This window comes from Silurus meridionalis, chromosome 19 (assembly GCF_014805685.1).
Source record: "Silurus meridionalis isolate SWU-2019-XX chromosome 19, ASM1480568v1, whole genome shotgun sequence".
NCBI classification, from domain to species: domain Eukaryota; kingdom Metazoa; phylum Chordata; class Actinopteri; order Siluriformes; family Siluridae; genus Silurus; species Silurus meridionalis.
Genome location: NC_060902.1, coordinates 10,704,600 through 10,722,750, shown reverse-complemented (window position 1 = coordinate 10,722,750; position 18,151 = coordinate 10,704,600). Strand labels below are relative to the sequence as shown.

At 37.7% G+C, this 18,151-nt stretch overlaps 2 protein-coding genes across 6 annotated transcripts in view; one reads left to right on the top strand and one right to left on the bottom strand.

Annotated features, from left to right (window-relative positions):
- Window positions 1-9,746, bottom strand: part of plekhg5a (pleckstrin homology domain containing, family G (with RhoGef domain) member 5a) — a 52,308-nt gene extending 42,562 nt beyond the window's left edge. The window contains exons 1-5 of one of the 5 annotated variants that reach the window (XM_046874800.1): window positions 9,394-9,746; window positions 5,906-6,035; window positions 4,167-4,394; window positions 3,138-3,217; window positions 2,808-2,937 (exon numbers count right to left, since the gene is read on the bottom strand). The gene's annotated coding sequence lies outside the window, so the exon portion shown is untranslated. Of the gene's footprint in view, window positions 1-2,807; window positions 2,938-3,137; window positions 3,218-4,166; window positions 4,395-5,905; window positions 6,036-7,561; window positions 7,575-9,393 lie in introns of those variants that run through there. The other 4 variants (XM_046874798.1, XM_046874799.1, XM_046874801.1 and 1 more) reach the window with 4 other exon arrangements.
- syt6b (synaptotagmin VIb) overlaps window positions 9,105-18,151 on the top strand; it is a 50,478-nt gene continuing 41,431 nt past the window's right edge. The window contains exon 1 of the mRNA XM_046874805.1: window positions 9,105-9,441. The gene's annotated coding sequence lies outside the window, so the exon portion shown is untranslated. The remainder of the gene's footprint in view (window positions 9,442-18,151) is intronic.

The following is an 18,151-nucleotide window of genomic DNA, read 5'->3' as shown; positions in this document are numbered from 1 at the left end:
GCTGTTTTTATTTTTATATTTTGTGTATTGTGTATTGTCCTGCACTGTTCTGTGTTGTCCTGCACTGTCCTGTGTTGTCCTGCACTGTCCTGTGTTGTCTTTTGCACTGTTTGCACCAGTTGCACACATGCACTTTATGTGGCGAGGATCTTAGTTCCTGGCCCTGTGTTCTTCTTTCCTGTGACTGTTGTTTTATGTAGCACCTGGGTTCAGGAGGAATTCACCATTGGCCATTGACATGGTGAAACTGGCAGGGTCAGAAGGTTTTAGTGTGCAGTGTGACTTTCCTACAAGTCACAACAAAGATCCATTTAGAGCGACAACCTCAAACCACTTGAGAGAAAATGTCGAAACGAGTCAGGTGGGCAACATGAAGAGAAACCTATTAAGAAGAGTGTTTGTATGAGATTTTTTTTATTATCAAGGCATGTCAATGTGAGTGAGTCTCAGACCCTGGCTGTGGTCAATGGGCAAAGTAATAATCCAGTACACAATGAAGGCAATCTGTGAGGCAAACATGTCTGATAAATCACAAAAAGAAGAACAAACTGTGGTCATAAACAATAGCAAGGTCTGTACACAATGTGGAAAAGAGCAACAATAGAGAAACGGCTCGGTACGCGCTAGGAAGACGCAATGCTTCGCATCGGAGCATAACGTTAGAATAAGTGACCCTTGACCCGGAAGTGTTCAGAAATCGGGAAATGCCCCCCTCTGGTGGTGCGGAGTGGGGTTCGTTACAGTCATGAACAAAATAAACACTACAGATGTGTTAACGTTAATGTGCCTAAATCTTTTGAAGTGATCAAACGCTTAACTAAAAAAACCTGACAATGACCACTGTCAGCTGTCCAGCTACAGGCAATATCAAATCTCCCGATTAAACCTCTAAATGGGTAAAGTTGTAAATGAACCACTACTGGCCACTGATCAGAATCAGGTATCCATCAATACCTGAGCAAACATTTGGTTTATGATTATATACTATGCCTATTCTGATCTTGGAACCTTGAATAGTGAAGGCAAAACCCCAGAGTTGGAATAGTCTTTCCAATTGTTTGAGAATCAGACAGTCTCAGTTTATAAGTCTATGCTGAATTCATGGGTTTTTTTTTTGTGAAGTCCCAAAGGCAGCCTCATGTTTATATTACCTTCTGGCCCCCCCCTTTTAGTTCTGCTCTCATACCTACTCTTGCCAGAGTTCCTGCTTTCACTCTTTTCACAACATACATTGTCCTTAACAATTATGTGACAATACCCTTACCTAATATTCTGTTTACTCTCTCATTAATTTTCTCTCTCTGCAGAGTTACACACGCTACTTCTGAAAAAGCAGTGCGTTTGATCCATTCTGCTCCCCAGACCTGCCTGATCGATGCTGTTGGGGTGCTCATTAACTGTAACAACTTGCTGTTGCTGGGGATGGCTTTACATGGACAGCTTACATGAGATTCCTAAAGATGGTAGCACCAAGAATCCATAAAGATAGCTTTGAAATGCAATTGATAAGAACTATTTAACGGGTTAGAATTACAATTGACACTAACAATTTTACATTCAAATGTCCATCAGTAAACAGTTGATATATTTAACAAGATAAATTTCATGTTAAAACCATGTTATTTTTCTGCTTACACAATTGTGCTGTTTGACCATACATAACACAATTACAGAAGGGATTTATTTACAATCTCACTATCTGGTGTTACACAGTTTAAGATGGGTTCCCTTATTAGCCTCCTTTAGTTTCCTGCTAAGGTTTCGTCCTCATGTCCTCTCTCATGTCCATGCAGCACTTTTTGACTGCAGTAAGTATGAACTTTACTAGAGTGTTCTGACAAAAACAAATGCCATATTGAACAACCCATGCACACCATATCAATCACAGACCTTCAGTCACTTATAAACACACACTGTTTAGTCCCCGGTCTCAACAATTCTTTCTCTACAGAAAACCTTTTACAATAAATAAGTGCCCTTAGGCATACTCATCCTTTAGTATTGTGGTGGTTATGCTTTAAGTGCAGACATTAGCAGAATAAAAACATTGGCACATTAAATCAAGTCTGGCTTCAATCATAACACAGCAGAAACAGTACTGTTTATCCTAGGGTGTCTTGCTTTCAATAAATGTTCAGTGGATGCTAACAGAGCAATGTGGCAGGAAATTATGGGACCTTATCAAGAAGGGCAGCCATTATGATAATGTAATAATGCACTCTAATAAAACAGGCACACTGCACATGGCCTTATTTAGACTTACTGGGAGCTGAATTGGTTGGGTGTGGTTGGATTACTTGTCAATAAGTAAAAAAAATAATTAAATAACAGAATACAAAACATGTAACAGAACATTTCTGCTTTGTTTCTATACTTAAGTAGGATTTAAGCATATTTATACTTACTATAAAACTGAATACTTTTACAGTTCAATTTAGATAATCAAGGAACTTACAAAAGGGTAATTCCTCTTTAATCTAATTAAAGTCTATACACGCACCAAATTGACTCAAATTCATTTAAATGTATTTTTTTAATTGTTTTGCATCTAATTATTTTATATTAGCATCTTATTAAGTATATCATTGTGGAAATAACCTATGCCAATGGGTTTTAATAAGCTGGAGTCAGCAAAGATTCTTATACAATGAGGTTTCTCTGTCCTCTTTCAATAAATTATGCAAAGTAATAATAGTACACATTTTTACTAGCACAATTAACATGAACTATTTAAGCTATTGCCACGTTGTGTTTGCAAAACAAAAATAAACTATACAATATCACTCAAATTCACCAATAATACTTACTGACAACTTGTGTGATTTTTTTTTGGCTGAATACTTTGACTTCTAATTGAAAATGTAAGTGATGGTGAAAGAAACCATGGGAAGTTGACCTCATGACCTCATGTCTCTTCTCAACAAGCCAGCCAATAGTCTAAAAACAAAAAGTTTTCTGTACTGTTCTTATGGAATGAATAATGAATGAATAGTGCAATATATCATGTTATAAATGTGTCAGACCTTTTTATTTATTTATTTTTTTTTAAAGGTTTTTACAAGTGAGGTCTTCAAAAACAGTCTGCATTTCCCTTCATATGATCAAGTTTGGACATTTGAAACATTTAGTAAACTTACCTTGACAGCAGGGTTATGTTTTGGGCAAATGTGTTGCTGCCACAAGATGCCACTTTTCTCTTCCTGGTTGGGTTTCTCACCTGAAACACAAAGGTCACAGGTAAAGTTAGCTGCTGTGGCTTGACAGGCACACTGATAATTTATTTTTAATAAGTATATATATTTGATCAAGAATATATATATATCAATGTCAGTGATATTCTTCACAGATTTATTGTCTATATCCTTTACAAACATATTGTGTATAGGGGTCAAGCTGTGATAAAAAAAAAATATATATATATATATATATATATATATATATATATATATATATATATTTTTTTTTTTTTTTTTTAATCACAGCTTGACCCCTATATACAATACGTTCAACTGTGATATATTTTTTTATATATATATATATATATATATATATATATATATATATATATATATATATATATATATATATATATATATATTTTTTAATCACAGCTTGACCCCTATACACAATACGTTTCAAGCTGTGATAAAAAAAAAATATATATATATATATATATATATATATTTTTTTATCACAGCTTGACCCCTATACACAATATGTTTGTAAAGGATATAGACAATAAATCTGTGAAGAATATCACTGACATTGAGGTAGAAGACATACAAGCAGTACTGTCAAAAAAGACAGTCACAAGTGTCAAATGTCAAGTATCAAGCGTACAAGAGAAAAACCTCTTGTACTGAAAATCTTAAATATGTTTGCCACAGTGTATGAATGGATAGCACTCAATAGGATCCTATAATATTGCATGTTCCACAGCCCACTGTACCAAGAATAATAATTATAAATCCAATGTGCCTTTCCCACTAAAAATACTTTGGGTTGCATATTGCCTGCTTTTGTAGACAAAGGCTTACCACAATATAATACAAAAATAAAATCACAAATATTTTACGGATTTTAAGATTTTTTTTTTATCCCAAAATCTCAAACCAGGTTGTAAATAATGTTGTTTTAGACATAAATACAGACAAGCAAATGCATACATTTTATTCCATCTCCTTTATATGATCTTTCCATCCTAGAATCGTCCACTTGTGCATGTTTAGGCAGAGAAGCAAAGTGAACCTTTGGAGAATGTTGTGGGTGGAATACAAAGAATGCCAGGAACTGTTTCTCCTGCACCTCTGTTTATCCAGTCTCTTTCAGAATCACTGAGGAGGTGAGTTGTTGGCAGATTCATTGCATGCCTTTCAGCCGAAAACCCAAATCACCTGGAGGAAAACCAAACTAATTACAGTGATGCCAGCAGAAGCTTTAAATAACAAAGGGTATTTTAAATGTTAAACAAATCAGGCGTTATATTGTCCTGGTTGTTAGACACTTTGTAGATATTACCATCATCATAAAGACTGTAATTCAATGATCTAGCTGTAATGTGTAAGAAAAAGCCATATCTTTTGCTATAATTAACAAAATATGCCACTGAAATACAACACAAATAAAAAGAACATGTGCTTTAAACTAGACAGCAGATGAGCATGCAGAGAGAAACCTTTGTATTTTCATTGAGGTAAGACATGATTCAGATCATTGGTATGTGGGTTTGATTGCTCTAAGGAATGAGAAAAAGATGGTCTAAGGCAGAGCACACAGCAGAAAACTTTGCAGTGGCAAAGACCAAAGATCATTACTGGGAGCTATTTGTATTGTAAGCCATGAGATCAAATTGCAACAGCAAGTCCAAAATGTCCTCACTCAATCATGGTGTCAATGAGATTTGAGAAACCTCCTGGCCACTGTATACACACTAGCATATTCTTAACAGGTTGTAAATAGGGATGCACCGAAATGAAAATTCTTGGCCGAAACTGAAAAAAAGGAAAGCAAGGCCGAAAACCGAAACACCGAAAGAAATTATGATATACCATTGCATTTATGGCTATGACTGTGTACTAACCTTACTAAAATCAAGGCATTTCAATTGCATAAATTAATATTAAAGTTTTTAAGAATAAATCAATTACAAATTATGAAAATATTTATTTATAGCACATTGCAACAATGCACAGGATAAAATAAAATTCTAACTTAAATGTTTAACTTAAATGCACTCATGTGTACATTAAATAATAATGTACAGGCCCTCTGGCCTGCTGAAAGGTTGTAAAATTAAGTATGTTCTTGCATAAAAACAAAGTGCATTCAGAACAAGTGCAAATGCTTAAAGATACAACAATACAACAATATCACTGGGGAACTTCCTGCCTTTTCAAAAACGTCCGCCACAGACGGAGTGTGCGTGCTCGGAGGGGTTTTGCTTTTCTGTGCCGTGTTCTTCTCATATTCAGCATAGCGATCGGGATGTTTGAATTCAGGTAATAAATTAAACTCGACATGGAGAAAGTCTTTGCAGACGCATTCCTCTTGAAATTTCGGCATAACATGTATTGCAAATCGCTATCCGTGGGTCTTTCTCTGATACTGAAATACGTCCACACCGCAGACATGTTGCTTTAGACATGCACGTGCGGGCCGCGGTTTCTGTTTGCGTCATCACTACAAACTGTTTCGGCCGTGTTTTTTCGGTGATCAAAGTCTTTCGGCCGAAAACCGAAAATGCACTTTTGGGCCATTTTCGGTCAAAAATTTTCGGTGGCCGAATATTCGATGCATCCCTAGTTGTAAATGTATAGAACTTCACCCTCTTACTCAACCAAGCTTTTATTTGATCTGTGTCCTAAAATCACAGAAAAATCTGCATAAAAGTTGCTTTAATTTGTACCTCTATGGGAACCCTTAAAGCCTTAATCCTTTATGCTTGAACTGCATCAGGAGAACCTTTATGGAATCCTTTTTAAAGCCGAATGCCTGAGAATTTGGGCATTTTGCAACCAACTTTAAACAACATTAGCCTGCAATACAGTAAAATACAATATATTAAAATATGCTGATAATGTTGTTAATAAATATACAGACAGACAAAAAATTGCCTTTTCGCAGGTAAGGTATACTTTATCTTTTTCTTGTATTTGTATAAAAGAAATTTATAATAAATATAATTTACTGTTTGTCCTTGTATCAATTAGTACATAACAGTTTTATTTTGTACACTAACAAAATAAACAATTGTTTCAGAAAATGTAAATACTTGCAGAAAAACTTTATTTTTCCAAATATTTGTTTAAAAGAAAAAGGTTTGGACAAAACTATTTTGTAAAAAATATTGAAAGTGAACACTTCTGCTGTAAATATCTGTTAAATATTTATAAAATGCAATTAATTAAATGTTTATTTTTTAAAGCAAAAAAAATTAAGAAAAAAAAAGTTTTTCTCTCAATCTAATACATTCTAGGGGGTTGGCCAGGCCATGCTAAAGCCAAATAATTGGTCTTAATGACTATTTGGGGTCTCACCTAGCTGTCACTTGTTATGAGCTTAGAAGCAGGCAAGACTAGCTGTCACTAAATAAATGGGCAGTTAAACTTTAAACTTTCTTTCGGCTTCTCCCATTAGGGGTCTCCACAGCGGATCATCCGCATGTTTGATTTGGCACATGTTTTTACGCTGGATGCCCTTCCGAATGCAACCCTCCCCATTTATCCGGGCTTGGGACCGGCACTAAGGCTTGTGCAACCCTAATGGCTGGGGTTGGTTCCGTGACCGGGGATCGAACCCGGGTCGCAGCGTTGAGAGCGCCGCATCCTAACCACTAGACCACCAGGGAACCTAAATAATAAAAAATAAATGGCCAGTTCACAGTTTTTCAAGTACCTTATTCAAGGCACTCAGGGCAACTGCATGGGTCAACCTGGGGCACTTTCACACTTCTCTCTCTGTTTAGATGGATTATAATTGTCTGTAACATGGTGCAGACAATCACACTTTACAAAACGAGTAGCATACATTTAAATATTTAATTCTATAAATAAGATTTTAACATGACTAACCGCATTTAAAACTGAATATTTATGAGACACTCAATAATGGATGAATAAAGAAGGTCTGTCAAAATACTGTACCCCATTTATTCATTTACCAGCAGTGCTTTGATGCTGTTTATAGCATTTTCAGTGCAGTCTCTTCTGCATGTTCTTTTTTAAAGTAGGTAGTCTGTAGACAACTACAATGTCCAGTCTACAATGAAATGGATAATTAAACTCATATGTGGCTTTGCAGTCTGGCTCATTCACAAATGGTTTGCTGTTCACTGGGAAAAAGCATTGCAAAGCTCCTGTTCAATAGTCCCTCTCTATTCTTTTTGCAATTGCAGCAACTTAACTTTGCCAAAGTGCTTGCAGTTCAGTAACAAATACCTTAAAACAAAGGTCTTGATCAAGGTTTTATAAACCTAAACCATGTCTATACCACAGGTGTTTCTCCTCCTGCTCTGGATTGAATTGTATATGAAACAGAGTTAGCCACATCTGTTCAGTTTGACATTTTATTCCATCTCAACAATATATATATTACCATATTGCCCAGCTCTAGCTACCACTAATACTGCTTATTATAAATCCCAATAAATCTTAAAAATATTTGTGAATACACGCTCATCTCCAAACCTATGTTTATTATTAAATATCTACTCATTAGACTGTTTTGTAGGAATAAACAATACAGTAATAATGAACCTTAGACACAATGATAAATGCTTTGGCATCATATGTCAAAAGTGTTTTCACATCTGCACAATTTATCAATTCATTTTAATGCACTGGATTGTTCCATTTTATTATTAAGTCTGTGGCTAATCCAGTCACTTTCCCCTGTCTCCTCACTTCCCAACCATCAAATCCTCAATCTCCTGAAGCAGGTTGTTGTCTTTTCATATCTGTTTTTAATACAGTTCTGCTTAAAAAGATCACCAGCATCCAATATTGATTTTTCCCTTTTCCTTGCGCACAGAAATTTCTTAATATTTCGAAAAAAAATTTGATAATATGGTGTACTGTAGATGAGATCTACCTATGCAATTTTATTCTAAAATTGAATCTGGACTGGAATTATTCTGAAATTGTTTCACAAACTGTAAATGCAGTTTTTCACAAATTTTCTGAACCTCTGCCTATCTTCACTTTTGAGAGACTCTGTCTCTCAAGATACTTTTTATTTTTTTTATATTACTGACTTCCTCAGTTTAAACATTTGCTATGTTTTCTATGTTCTATTGTGAATACAATATTGGTTTATGTAACATTTAAAGCAGTTTAATTTACATGGTACACAGAGTCCCAACATTTTTGGAATTGAGGCTGTATTAAGACATGCAGTGTAACCTGATACTAACCAGATCATGAAAATAATAAATAGTAGCATTCTTCTGTTCAAGATACTACTGATTATAAAGCTAGGGCCATAATACAAGCAAAAATATAAGAAATGACTGATAGATCATTCGTCAAAAAATAATATTCAGTTCAATTCATGTTTATTTTTATTGCACTTTTAACAATGAACATTGTCTCAAAACAGCTTTATACAGATAATGTGGTAATAAAAATTAATAAGATGTTCTTTATAAGTGTAAGTTTGTCCCTGATGAACAAGCCAGTGGCAACTTTATATATGGCAGTCTACAGTTCATTAATACATATTGTTTAACTCCAAACTTACCCACTCGTAATTTTCTAATAATCATGAAAACCTTATTTGTTCCAATATTTTTATTGTAAGGTTCTAGTAATTTCCTAAACTCTGAAGGACTGATGTTTTGGTAAACAGCTGTATAATCAAAACATGTTGACGCAAACATAGCACAAAGCTGTTAAACTTAATTAAATAAAAAATAAAACAAAAACAAAAAATAACTTTATAATTATTACTTGAGATAAATGGACCCATTTACTCCAGAAACATTTCTAGAAGCCAGGCCAGATGACATTCATACTGTATATTAGGTATAAAGTGGATAACTGGTTGTAAAATAAATCTGTTTTTGTAGCAATTATTTGAACTTTAAATCCATTCTTCCAATGTTTACGATTTCTGGTGTGTGTGTGTGTGTGTGTGTGTGTGTGTGTGTGTGTGCCCATACAGCCACGGCAGCGCTACACCAGGCGACTTTCACACTTAACACACACGTTTTGCAGGCAATTCACAGGCAACCCTAAACACTTGTCATTCATTTAAAAAACGTTCACAGGTATAATAATTAATTAACTCTTGACGCCAAAACAATCACTACACACGTGGTAACACCGAAGTCTGCGGGAAAACATGAAAAAAAGAGTTGAAATTTACATTTTCGAATTGCGACATTTGCATACTCACCCAGTCGAAGCGAAGACAAAGCCAGCTCTTGGCTGGTGAAACTTGACGGTGAGTTATTTTGTTTTGCGCGTTTGTGTACCATTGCTAGTTAAAAGCCGAGTGGGGAACTGCATCGCTTTGCGTTACGAAGCACGAAATCCACGCGACACACACACTTCTAACTGCTGAACTACAAACTAGAATAGTGCATTAGTGCAGACAATGCAACTCCCCGGTTTCCCTAAGGGACTGATGAGGCACTGTCAGGCGGCGTCTATCGCACATGGGTTTTAGATCCATCAGACATATAGCATGTAGGAATAATGCACCTGCACTTAATCACGCCCACAAGAAGTTGACAACACCCCAGCCTTAACAGACCGTCATAGAATCTAACCCTGAACATGCCTTTCAAGTATGCGTATATTCATCTAATATATAAAATGTTATAGCTCTTTGAATAATATAAACCCCACTTCATAAGGATCATGATTGAATGGTAGGCAGAGGCCACATTGTTTTTAAATTTCCAAAGATTTAAAATAATTATGGAAGCACAGACTTTGCTATTTGACAGCAAGGTTTGATATGTCTGACCGAAATCCCAGGAATAAATAGCAATAGATTAGCTCACAATTTAAATAAATGGTCAAATATTAGGATTTGTAGCTTGGTAGACAGACCTACAAAAAAATTTCATGATAGTTGCTCATTTAATAAGCTATAAAAATGCCTGCTGAAATTTGACTGGCCTTTTAACAGGTATTTGGTAATGGCTGTTAATGGGCCCCCATGGCCATGACCTAATATGTGGACTTCCTCATACCTTTGTTCTGATGGATTACAAAGTATCAAAATTTAACTTCTGTTTGAATGAATTAAACTCAGCCCCATTTGAACTGATTGACAGCTGGTAGCCATATTGTTCATGAAGCTCAACTGGTTTCTGACCAGTATGGAAGAAGAAGCATTATGAAAAGAGCATACACCTTTTTTATTTAAAAAATTCTGTACAAAACACTAGTATTGGGCATTGCTTTGCAATTTTATTTTCAAATTGTGTCTTTACTTCACTAAAATGAAAATGCAAAACACTCAAATTTGTCACAAGTTGCAAACTGTTCTTTAGAAGTGAGAAGCATGTTTATTGAAACTGAAATTAACGGAGTAGTCACCTATTTGATTGTGGAATTACTAAATGCCACACTGACGAGCTAAATTTTTTGTTCATCTGTGTTTTATTTCATTGTTTAGTAAGAAGCACATGTCTCTAACTTTTGTTTTTGTCTAACTTCTTCCCAAGCACTCCACTCTGATAACCAAAACACATTTTATTCGGTAATCCTGGTGTTTATTCTGAATGTTCCAATATAAAGAATCACCCACAGACCCCGCACATTATTAGAACCATCAGTTTGCAACACAATGCATTTTTACCATTCAGTTCCAGGCAGTCATTTTCCATCCCTATGCTAGCCTCTCAGGATTCAAATGCTAACACTTTTGATTAATTTATTTTGAATAGCAAAGACTTTCCCTTTTTACACAATCTCATAAAGCTCTGAATATACACAGCAAAAAGTGGACTGTGTGAAAGCAGATGACCAAACTTAAAATCTTTGTCATTAATGGCTTGTGGTAATTACTTATTACTTCTTTTTTGTTAATCTATTAATTTAAAGTAAATTATGACAATGGATACATTTCAAACCACTCTAGATGGAAAGCAACATGCTCATGCAACAGGCTGTACATTTTTTCAGGAATGTACAGCCTGTTGCATGAGCATGTTGCTTTCCATGATAATTTAGCTTGACAAAATGACGATGTTAATGATTCCCATAACATCTGATCTGTATAGTTACCTACTCTGTTTTTCTGATAATATAGGGCAGGCCTTTTGTATTCATTTGTTTATTAAGATTTTCACACCATTTTCGAAACAAACACAAAGGTGAAAAATATGCTATATGTAATTGGCCTTCTACATTATTTAAAAACTGACACAAAGGTTAAAATGTAATGAGCAGCTTACTAGCTAATAATCATCACCTGTCCTTCATTTCTCTGTGTGTATTTAAGTTCCCAGCAGTGTCAGTGGAATGATTTCTAATGTGTAACTTGTCGTTTGTGGCCTTTGTTTGTGTTATTCCAGTTTTTGCCTTATTTTATTTGTAATTCTGTCTGCTCTGTTAAAATTGTGTTTTATTTTCAAACACAATTTTATGGATGTTTTTTTACTGTTTTGGACTTTGGACTGTGTGATTACGTTTAGGTTATTTTTGCCTTTTATTAAACTATAAATAAATACTTTCATTCTGTCTCTGCTCTTAAGGTTAAGCTGTCTAGCTCCTATGCTGTTGAACCAGATTCAAACCCTGGCCCTGAAAGCCATGTGGTTTTCAAAAAATGTTATTTTGAGTTGGTGAAGAAGTGCAAGTGGTCATTTGCAGCAATAAAGACTAGCCATGCAAAGACATTTCTCCTTGTCTGTATGTATTTAATATCTGTTGTGGAACATATTATTTGTATTGGATGAGCTCTGTAGGTTTCTAAAATGACATGCCTGTCCTGCTATCTATGGGAAACTGCTGGTTTGTGCCACTCTTCTCCTTTGGCCTATCAAGGTCGATACAGGGTTGATGCCTCTAATGCATAGAGGTAAAAATTATTTAGTTGTTGGATATGGTGCTGGTAACAATATTCAAGCTTTACAGCAGAACATAAGCAATGTGATGACAACAGAATTGTAGATGTTGAGTTTGGTGGTCAGTAAATTGGAATGGTCAACCAAAAGCCTGATTTGCTTTTTTGTCAAATGATGCAAATTCTTTGCATCATTAGCAATCACATTTGGATAGATGGGGTAGATACATATTCTGCATGTGTGTCTGGCAGGATAAAGAATGTTTAATGCTAAACTAATTAGATGGTTTTAATATAAGTTCATTGCAATGCAGCAATGTATTGGTTATTCTCAAATGATGTAATGTCAGTGCTCTCATAAAATGTCAGATATATTTGAGTTCATTACATTTGTCAACCCTATATAGGCATACACTGACTCAGGAATACAGTTCGCTACTGATCATCAACACTGTACCCCGCAACATTGTATATCTGCTACAAATGGATATTCGGTGCAACCCAGATGAGGATGGGTCCCCTCTTGAGTCTGGTTCCTCTCAAAGTTTCTTCCTTATGCCATCTCGGGGAGTTTTTCCTTGCCACAGTCGCCACCGGCTTGCTCATCAGGGACAAACTTACTTATAAAGAACATATTCACTTTTAATCACCACATTATCTGTGTAAAGCTGTTTTGAGACAATGTTCATTGTTAAAAGCGCTATACAAATAAAAATTAATTAAACTGAATTGAATATACTCTTGCAAGTTATTTAAACCCTAATTAATCATTGTAACAGTTTCAGCTGCTATGTCCCTGCCATGCCACCAGAGGGAACTGTCTGAGCACTTATGGTTAATGGGACACTTCCTGTTTTTAGCCTTTTTAACCAGTGCTTTTTCAAAAGTTGTAAAGTATTTTTTCTTTTGTCTCATACATTACCAAGCCTTTCATGTTCTTTGATTTCTTGTGTCACTCAGTATTTACTGACCACACTTTTTCTCTTTGTGTATATTGGATTTGTTCACCTTGTGGATTGTCTTTACGACTTATAAGACTTTGCCTGTTCTTTGACCCTGTTTATGGATCACCCAGTTTGTTTGTCCTTTTGGTTCTTAAATAAATCCGCACATGGATTCCAACCTTTCTGTCTCCACTTCAGCATCACAAAATACTTCAACTACAGAAAATCCAGCAGATTTACAGCAGCTGAAAACAAGCTGTCATCGCCTATCAGGGAGAAATGCTACCGGCCTACCTTGAGCAATTCAAGGCACAACAAACGGCTAACACACACCTCCTGCAAGCCCGCTGTGCAATTCCAGCCAGCCAGCTGACCCAGACCACCAAAAATAGCTCTACCCAACAAATTCAATGGATATGTGGACTGCTGTCAGGGATTTCTTAGACAATATGCAAGTCTACTTCTATTTTTTATGCCAGGTCTACTTCTCCAAACAACCTAAAGCCTATGGCATGAATACTGCTAAATGTGTGCTAATTCTAACCTTGCTAACTGTAAAGGCACTGGTTTGGGCATCCACCCTATTGGAAAGCCATGTGCAGGTATGGAACTCATACGCTTACTTTAATTTGTTTCTCTGGAGGAGCACCAGCGCCATCAGCAACTACAGCCCTGCTTCTACTGTGGACAAAAGGGTCACCGCTGTGCCATGTGACCAAAGAAACTGTTCTAATAAAGTCTTTTCAGCCCTCATAGACTCTGGGTCTGCTGTGAACTTAATCCACTGCCAAGTGTTTGAAGAGCTCAAGATCCCCACAGTTCATTGCATCATGCCCTTGAGGATCACAGCAGTGGATGTTTGCCCTATTGGGGACGGATACATTGCCTACCAAACCCAGTGACTATTTGTGTGGGACTATTTTATGTGGAGAAACTAGTGTTATTTGTTATCAAGTCAAGTCAAGAGGCTTTTATTGTCATTTCTACTATACACAGTGGTACACAGTACACAGTAAAAACGAGACAACGTTCCTCTGGAACCCTGGTGCTACACTAAACAACAACAACCAAAACAACATAGAGCTACAACACAAGCTACATAAAGTGCATCGAGTGCAACCTAGTGCAAACAGTGCAGACAGACAGTGCAGACAGACGACACAAGACAAGACACAAAACCCAATATAGCACCGACCAGTAAACCTACTGTATACTTGATTATACAGTACTGTATGAGAAGACTGTAAAAACTATACAAACTAAAAACTATACCCCAGAAGTGAGTATAAACAGAACAATGTAGTGCAAAAATGCAGCAGCAGTCAAAGGTGCAAAAAACAGCATGTAAACAGTATAATACAGTGATAAATGATAAATGTGCAAAAAACAGCAGTTAAGAGTGTGGTACAGTTGAGAATAATAAATAATAAATAAATGAATGGTGGTGGAATGGATTGAGATGAGTGATGAGTGTGTGTTAAGTGTTAAGTCCAGGAAAAATTTTACTTTTATTTTACTGTTCGGTAACACACATTTGAGTGAGTGTGTGTGTATGTGTGTGTTTGTGTGAGTTCCGTTTCATTTTTGAGAAGCCTGATAGCTTGTGGAAAGAAACTGTTGCACAGTCTTGTTGTGGCGGCCCGAATGCTTCGGAACCATTTTCCTGATGGCAGGAGGGTAAAAAGTGTGTGTGACGGGTGTGTGTGGTCGTCCACAATGCTGTGTGCTTTGCGGATGCAGCGTGTGGTGTAAATGTCCATGATAGAGGGGAGAGAGACTCCGATGATCTTCTCAGCTGTCCTCACTATCCTCTGTAGGGTCTTGCGATCCGAGACAGTGCAGTTCCCAAACCAGGCAGTGATGCAGCTGCTCAAGATGCTCTCAATGGTCCCTCTGTAGAACATGGTCAGGATGGGGGGAGGGAGGTGGGTTTTCCTCAGCCTTCTCAGGAAGTAGAGACGCTGCTGGGCTTTCTTTGTGATGGAGCTGGTGTTGAGTGACCAGGTGAGGTTGTCTGCCAGATGAACACCAAGGAATTTGGTGCTCTTGACGATCTCCACTGATGATCCATCAATAGTCAGTGGAGATTGGTCGCTCTGTGCTCTCCTGAAGTCCACAACAATCTCTTTTGTTTTGTCCACGTTCAGAGACAGGTTGTTTGCTCCACACCAGGCAGTTAACCGTTGCACCTCCTCTCTATATGCTGACTCGTCGTTCTTGCTGATTAGACCCACCACTACCGTGTCAGGAAACTTGATGTGGTTCGAGCTGTGCATTGCTACACAGTCGTGAGTCAGCAAAGTGAACAGCAGAGTCTCTTTGTTTCAGCAGCGCACGCACATTTGCAGTCATCTACGGTTTCTGGTTGGAGCGTGTAGTGATGGTCTTGGAGATGGTCACATCATCAACGCACTTGCTGATGTAGCTGGTCACTGATAATGTGTACTCCTCCAAGTTGATGGAATCGCCGCTGGTTACAGCCTCTCTAAACATGTCCCAGTCAGTGCACTCAAAACAGTCCTGAAGAGCAGAAGTAGCTCCTTCTGGCCAGTTTTTCACCTGTTTCAGAACCGGTTTAGAGCGTCTGATGAGCGGTCTGTATGCTGGAATTAACATAACAGAGCAGTGGTCTGAGTATCCGAGGTGGGGGCGGGGCTCCGCACGATACGCGCTGGGGATGTTTGTGTATTCTGGTGAGCATTCTGCAGGTCGCTAATAGCGCCGTAGAGTTCTAGCAGTGCCTCCTTAGCATTAGCCCTGGGTGGAATGTACACTCCGACAATGTAAACAGTGGTGAATTCCCGTGGTAAATAAAACGGTCTGCATCTAACAGTCACAAACTCCACTAGAGATGAACAGTAGCATTAAACAAGCACAGAGTTCTTGCACCGTTCCGTGTTGATATAAACACGCCACCACCGCGAGTCTTACCGCACAGAGCTGCGTTTCTGGCGGCTCGAAACCCGGTTAGCCCGTCTAGCTGGATGGGGGCTTCCGGAACTCTGTCGCTGAGCTACGTCTCCGTGAAAACAAAGACGCAACAGTCTCTGAACTCTCGCCGTGTGGTTCGCTGGAGTCGGGTTGTAGTCAGACAGGAAGACAGGAAGAGACTGGACATGCTGATCAGGAAGGCCAGCTCAGACCTGGGGATTCCCCTGGACACTTTACAGGAGGTGGGAGAAAGGAGGATGGTAACTAAACAATCATCATTGTTGGAGAATGACTCTCACCCCCTGTATGAATCTCCTCTCTGAACAGCTCCTTCAGTGACCGACTGGTATAAGTGATGCAGAGGGTCTTTTCTCACTACTGCTATTAGACTGTACAATCTCCCAGTGAAGCAGTCACCATAATAAACACTGTTATTGTGTTTTTAACTGTTCAATAATAACAATAACACTAATTTAAACTGTGCAATATTACCTGCTTTATTCCAAGACCTTGTAAACCATGTACACACTGCATGTAAACCATGTACACACTGCATTACATCGCCTGCTTCAGGCAGAGCATTGCTAATTTCACAACTTTTTTTTTTGGGATAATTCAGAAGCTGCTCTAAACAGCAACTCTAAAAAAAATGTAAAAAAAAAAACATCCCTCAAGTATCCAGGACTTACAAAGGTTTTCGGGGTTTGCTAACTTTTAGCAGAGGTTTATCGTCCGTTGCCATAGCCAACCCATTCACCACCCTATTCTGGGGAGACCCACCAAGTTTCATTAGTCAGAAGATTATCAACAGGCTGCAAATGAATGCCACTTAAGGGTCTCTTCACCTCCGCAGAAACAGTCAGTTTGTTTTTAGACAACATCTTCAAGAACTACGCCCATAGGAGCTGTCAGGAAGGCTCATTTAAGGTGACTCACCATAATCACCATGATTATGATTCCTGACAGGGCTGGAGAATACTCTGAAATGTCTAATGGTCGAGTTTTATTGGTTGGACATTTGCAGTGATGTACATAGGTGGTGTGGGGCATGTCATGAATGTCAGTCGGAGAATCCAACAGCCACCACAAAAGTGCCCCTAAAAATTAAGCAAGGTCCCTTTTGAAATAATATAGATGGGCCTTGTCAGGCCATTAGAATGGATAGCACAAGCTTCATCATTTTGGTTAGTTTTATTGGACAGTACAATCTCTATGCATCATTTCAGCATATAAATTGTGTTATCTTCCGAGTCATAAGCCAAACTAGATCTTGACTGTGCAAGGCACTGTGTCTATGTCACACTGTGCAAGCTATATCCCTATTATTGTACTATTATTATAGTATAATAGTCCCTATTATTCACAGTGTGGAAAGGTCCAGAAAGCAAGGTTTTCCCCTTTTAAATTGTCATACAATCATAAGCGGTATGCTCGGTTTCATCTGAGAAAACTGGGAGGAGGAGCATTCTAATAGTAAAAATTTAATTAAAAATTAAATACATCCCTGACCTAAGAGCAGAACTCCACACACTGGGTCATGCTGGAGAATATGCTGCAAGCTTATAAAGTGGCATTTCCAGCTGTATAACAGGGTTGTGCAGCTGTGTGATTTGCAACAGGACATAGTGTTTGTTTTTTACTACACACATTGACTCTAAATTACTTGCCAAGTGGCAAGAGTGACACAGGAAGTTGGGGATGCTGACTATGAGTTCAGACAAATATAAAGGGATTGTTCAGGGAAAATAACCAAATCAAGCCATGGAGAGAGGTGCTCTCTGTTGCATTGGTGAGAGTCATTCTGGAACAAAAAGAGCTATGGCTGGAGGTAAATGTGTTTTGATCCACCCTGGTCCCCTGTGGAGATCACCTTCTGCTGTTACTCATGCAGAGAGTGTTAAATCACTGTGGGAATTCTTACATGCTTTCCTTTACCCAGTCACAACAAACTCATAGAAACCATGTGTCCCAGATGTCCCCATGAGTGGTGGTACACAGCTGTCCTTATCGTTTGCCCAAGCACAAAAGCACAAAACGAAGAGATATTCTTAACTTGGAAGAAATCATAGAGTCCCACAGTAAATTGTTCATCCCAGTGATCTTGGTGTTCTAGGCCAATGTTTGAAGTCCAGGTGTCTGCTTGGTGAAGTCAGGTGTTTGATGCATGCCCAATGCCTTGCACTGACAAACTGCTTTATGAGTTAGACATGGCTTGCTTTTATTCAAAACAGGATTTAATGAAGAGATATTGGCAGATT